Genomic DNA, 6145 nt, shown 5'->3' on the forward strand with positions numbered 1-6145 from the left:
TTATATAGAGTTTGATAACAAAGCAATTAAAAACAATGTTCCTAGAGTGGCAGTCAGAATCGAACCATCAACAACAGATTTCGATGCATTTCGCGGTCCGGGTAAAATAGAACGAAAATGTTGCCACTAATATTGTGCAGAGGTGTAACTGTACTGTACATAAGCTCCAAGTGGAGCTTGGACTACTTTGGACCGAGCTGTGGTTGACTTAAGTTCACGTATTTTTGCTAAAGGTCAAGCATATGTAGCTTTAATCCGAATTAGGTTCCCAGAAAGACCAGCAATCAGTAGTTCAGACCACCACAAGTTACCTTTTAATCGTTACGATATAAACTCTTTCGATGAAATGATACGATTACGAAATTTACCATCTTATAATAATAACAGCAAAGTCAATGAAAATTAACAAAAAAAAAAAATGTAAAATAAAAATTAGTTATAAAAAAAAAACACCCGACTGCGTAAAAAACCGAAAAAACTAAAAAGAAAAAAATAAGCTCAGTAGTTTAGAATGTTATTAAGTAATACTGAATAACCACACTGTTGAAATAGTTTTATAATCGATACACACATAAAACAAATCATAAATTTAAAAGCAGAATAGAAGAATCAACATTCTGCTTTTCAACTTATGATTTTGTCTTTTGTGGGCATCGATTATAAAACTATTTCAATGATGTAGTTATTCATTAGTACTTAATAACATCCTAAATTACTAGGCTTATTTCTTTTTAATTTTTATTTATTTATTTATTTTTATTTTGTATTTATTTTATTTTTTTACGCAGTTTTTTTATAATAATAATAATTATTATTTTGGAACTTCCTAAAAGAGCTGTGTAACTACCTTAGACAATCCGGCAGAAAGACCCGCCAAGTGCCAGTCAATTGGATCATTTGTCTACCGAACTACCACTGAAGTTTATCTTACTTCAATATTGGTTCTTAAGAACAGGCGATTCGTCAAAATGTTACACATATTCTGTCAAATGTTCAGAATGGGGTCGCTTCCAAAATTTTAAAAGTATTTTTTTCGGAAAAAGCATGTTTAAAAACATAGAATCTGATCATTTTTAAAATAATTTCTTTAAGTTTAATATTTTCAAAAAATTACTTTACTCGGTGCTCATTCATCGTTTAACGCTTCTGCGGATGACATCACAAATGATAAAATGCCATTCGGTTTTACCATTCACGGTCCAAAATATTTAATTCGCATCTTTACTCGCGTGTATTGACAACGATATGGTTGATAGCAAGACTGGAGCGCAATATTAATTCGCTGCTTGATAACCATAACGTGGAAACGTAGTAAAAAGATACGGCAAAGTGTACCATTTGTGATGTACTAAAGCCACGCCTTGTTTGAAAAATCGGACGTTTAAAAAAAAAAAATTAAAAAAAACTGTTGGGAAAATGAAAGTATTTTCTGGGGTCCATGTTGTTTTTATTTATTTATTTATTTTTTGCTCATTCTATCCATTTCAATGACTAAAAGTAGTACTTTTGACTGAAGGAAACAACCCCATTTGGTCTCTGAAAAATAAATTCGTTATGGTTATTTTATTGATGAAAAGTTTGTACTTATATGATTGCTTGTTTTGGCTTGTAATTTTCTATCGCTTTCGTCCTTTTTCAAATATTCTTCAGAAAAAGATATTCAGTCCCGCAAGGTTCATCTTAAAGTGAGATGTGACCCGTAAGTAAAAGAAGGTTGAGCACCACTGATATAGAGCATTCATTTATCTTTCATAGCACTGATTTGAATTCTATTAAGTTCGTGCAAAGTTTGCTGGAAGTATTTAATAATTTCTTCGCTTTACGATCGAAGAACCTTTTGCTTGAATCAGTAAAACATATTGCAGTACGTACGTATGTGTAATACGTAAAATGCTTTTTTCACTTCATATTTTCACGCACGCATCGGTTTCTATTTATCTCTATAATATAATCAAAAAAAAAGTAGCCTTGAAAATTTGAAGGACATTTCAATTCCATTGTTCATTGAATACTTCTCTTACGGGATGAAGGGAACAAAACACGTGAAGAAAACTCCCTTGAAAGAACATTTACCGTGATCAAAGCAAAAGATTTATAGAGAACGAAAAAAAAAAAAAACAATCCCGAAAAAGAACACAATGTTTTTTAGTGCTTATGTATCCATATTCTTTTTTTTTTCTCCTTTGCGTGTCCTCTGGAATCATGTTGCAGCTTTCCTAGATTTTTTTTTCTTGGCATTAATCAGTGGTAAACGGAGAAAAATATGAACATTTGTTGAAATCGGAACGCAACATTTTCAAAAAAATAAATGAAGATGTAGATTTTCTAAATTGCTCTTCAGTTTTGCTTATTTTGATTTACGTTTGATGTTTACATTCACAAAAGAATTTTTCAAGGATAGTTTGAATGTTTAAAAGACCGAAGCGTTTACAGCAAAAAATCGTTTCATCTTTTTTTTTTTCGGACAAGACATTTTTTGCTTTGGGCCGCATTTCTTTTTTTCCCTCTGTCTTTTCTTGGGACAAAAAAATGTATCTCTTAAGCTTTCCTGTGAATAAGTTACAACATGTAACGCTGTGATGCTTATAAACAGGGGTAGCGCGTGTTGAGAGGTCTTAGACTCTTTTTCTGGATCGTGCTTCACGGCATTCGAGGAGGTGCGTTATCCTTTTCGGTGGAAGATCGCCTCTGTGTAAAGAATGCAAATTCTTTATTCCACACTGCTGTTATAGGGGAGGGTGGTCCAAAAGCGGGTAAGTTTCCGAAGAACGCTCAAAAACGGTAGTTTTTGGATTTTTGTCGCAACAATTTCGGTTTTATTTCCTAGCAGGGTCCTTGAACTTCAAGATAAAAAGTGATTTTTGTATTATTTCAAACCCAATATTTATTTATTACCATACATTACAAACACTTGAAAAACCATTTTCGAAAAAGCGGGGGCCCTAAGTGTGGTTTGGTACATTTACCAACCAAATATGAAGTTATAAATGTTTAAAATAATTGACTAGCTGCCTGCCATTATAGAAAAAAATATATAAAAAAGTTATACTTATTCAATTTCAATCAAGTCAACACATTTGTTTATAAAACATTAAAAAATAACTGATTAAATTAATAGAGTAATTAATTGCCATCCTAAAAAATAACTTTTTAGAGTTATACATATCCTACTGAAATAGAAAATCTAAGTCAGCACATGTTTTAAGAAATTATAAATATGGTTAAATCCTGTACCCGCTTTGCTCAAAGACACGTTTTTTATTTCAATAATTATAACCCTAAATTTAAAAAAGAAACGAACAAAATAACCATCATAGTTTGTAGGTGGATAGTGTCAGATTAACGTAATATTATTGACCGCCAAAAACGTAAGCTGGTCTTCGACTAATCACAAGTTACAAAACTTCATTTTTTAAAAATGTATCATTTTTTAGTTTTAAGCCTGGTTGCGCCATGCTGCTTCACTACTGCTTCACTGGTGCTGATTCAAACTCGGGGGAGTTCGGGGAAACACCACATACGTATGCATCGCCGCTTACACACCATCGGGGGGGGGGGCGGCATACGAAGGCTACAGACTTTGGGCCACCTTCCCTATATTTTATCAATTATTCCCGTTTCTCTTTGATCAGTGTTATTCTTTTATTTCTATCCATTTCTGACCAGAATATTTTCTCCTCCATAGACCACAGAATAATATTTATCTCCAGAAGTAAAATTTAAATCAGGGCAACAGATATTTCTCTATATTTCAACCAATAATAGTAAATTGAATGTAGTTATTTGCACACTTTCTCCCTGTTTGAGTTGGAAGTGAGAAAGCAGACATATTTTCTGAATTTAAGAGAGGAAATTTAAATCAAGTTTTGAACCAACAGATATGTCTGTATCCTTTAATTATTAACAATGTCGAATTGAGGGAAATTGTTTATACATTGTCTCTGTCTTAGAGTTGATAAAGCAGACGTATTTTCTGTTTTTTTAAAATAAAATTTGAATCTGAAACGGTTAAATCGACACATCTGTTTCTATCCTTCAATTAGTAATATTTAATTGTTGTAACTTATTAATACACTATGTCCGGGTTATAGAGATGAAAACGCGAGCTTATTTTCTGGATTTATAAAATAAAACTTAAATCTAAAACAGTTTAACCGACAGATCTTTGATTACTATAATTTATTTAAACACTGTGTCCAGATGATAGAGTTGAAAACCTAAGCGTATTTTCTGGAGTTATAAAGTAGAATTTCAATCAGAAACGTTATAATCGACTTACATGTTTCTATCCTTCAATTAAGAAAATTTAATTGATTTATTTATACACTGTCGAAATTATAGATTTGAAAAACCATGCGCATTTTCTGGATCGAAGCACAATTTGAACGTGTTCCGAATGGGCAGTACGAGGTCTGTCGATAACTTCAGGTCGAAAAGGCCGACATCGATCAATTTCCAACTCAACAAGCTGCGGTCTGACGTCAACACCGGAAGAAGTGCCTAAAAATAACATCAAACGGAGTGCTGGTGTCACGCATCCCCCTCCACCACCCCTGCAGCTGATTCAGTGGTCGTATCCCTCCGTTGTTCAATATTTCCATTGCAAAAGATTATCAGGCTAAATAGGATCCGGAAGAGAATTTTATCTCTTCGGCTCAAGTGATTTAGCTTGCAATCCTTGAACCTACATTAACCATTCCATTTGAATTTTTTTTTGAGCGCAAAAGTCTTATTAGTGCCTGCTTTTTCATAAGATATGCTGTAAGGGGGTGGAGGAGGGGGAGGGGATGAAATAATGTGAATTGTTAATTGAAAAGTGAAATAAATAAATAAATAAATAAGCAAAGTAATGCATACCAATAAATAAATGCTGAATTATAATAGCAGCTGCCTGCCAAATATGTAAATTTTAGCCATTATCCCGGGTTTATCACGGTTGATAAAGTGAGCCACCGTGGTTGATGACCCACGGTTGATAAAGTGATCCCAAGCATGCTTGGGAACTAAACACTGGAGGTTCTGTGTTCGGTTGACCACCTAACCAAAGTAATGGCCAGGGCGCTTAGCATTGGTTTAGAGGTGGCAACTTACTGCTGTCAAGCGTGTTTCTAGGATCGGTTAAACTTCGTTGATATTTAAAAAGCTACTCTCTTTCTTTGTTAGGGCAGAATTTCCCTTTTGAAAAAAAAAATATTGCTATAAAAAGGTTACTCCTAGTTGTTTTTTGCTTTCGGAATGATTTACTTGACCACAGAAAGAAGTAAAAGACTTTTTTTTTTTCAAAAAATTTTTGCCCTTTTCAATGGACATTTAATTAGCCTATTGTTGATGAGCTCAAAAAATGCAAAAAACTGCCCGTAAGGCAAAAACCAAAAAAAAAAAAAAAAAAAAAGGAAAAAAAAACCCAAAATTGCATTTTAAAAGCCTCACTAAATAACAGAAAATAAGTATCATTCTTCCATCTACTCGTGCTATTACATGTATTTTTGAATTATGTAAACAGGTATACGCAAATTGTGTCGCCTGTACAAATTTTAATTATTCAGAAAATACAAATTATATTCATAAATTTCGTTTTTAATTCTTTATTTTTGAATTTTTGTAATATCGAGATACATATTATCTTACTTGATTAATGTACTGTGAGAGTCATTTTAATTTTCAGTTACATATATTTTTGTCACTTGTTCAGCATTTGTACTCAATAAACGAAATATGCGGAAAAAAAAATTTTTTAAGTGATCTAAAAGCTTACTTATCATTTTTTCAACCTTTGAACGATTATAAACATGTAATATTAGTTAGGTCATTATGAAGTCATCCCTCAACAACTTCAAACAAATCAGAATTGATATTAGAGGTATAGTTGAAGAAAACATATAGTCAAAGAACGAAACATGACAGTACAATTGTACTAATTGAAAGTCAAGTCTCAAAAACCCAATTCTTAATTAAAAAAAAAACAACTGATAAATAAAAAGCTAAATCTCTACAAAAACTGGATTGATTGATGGCCACTATAATATAATTACGTTTAATATCTACCTTATTAATGACTCTCCTCCGTAATTGAAATAAAAACCTCTTTTTCCTTTATCTTACATATTACCATCGTTCGTGAAGGAATGCCATCTTTAGCTGTCGA

The sequence above is a fragment of the Uloborus diversus genome, chromosome 4, assembly GCF_026930045.1.
Source record: "Uloborus diversus isolate 005 chromosome 4, Udiv.v.3.1, whole genome shotgun sequence".
In the NCBI taxonomy this organism is placed as follows: Eukaryota; Metazoa; Arthropoda; class Arachnida; order Araneae; family Uloboridae; genus Uloborus; species Uloborus diversus.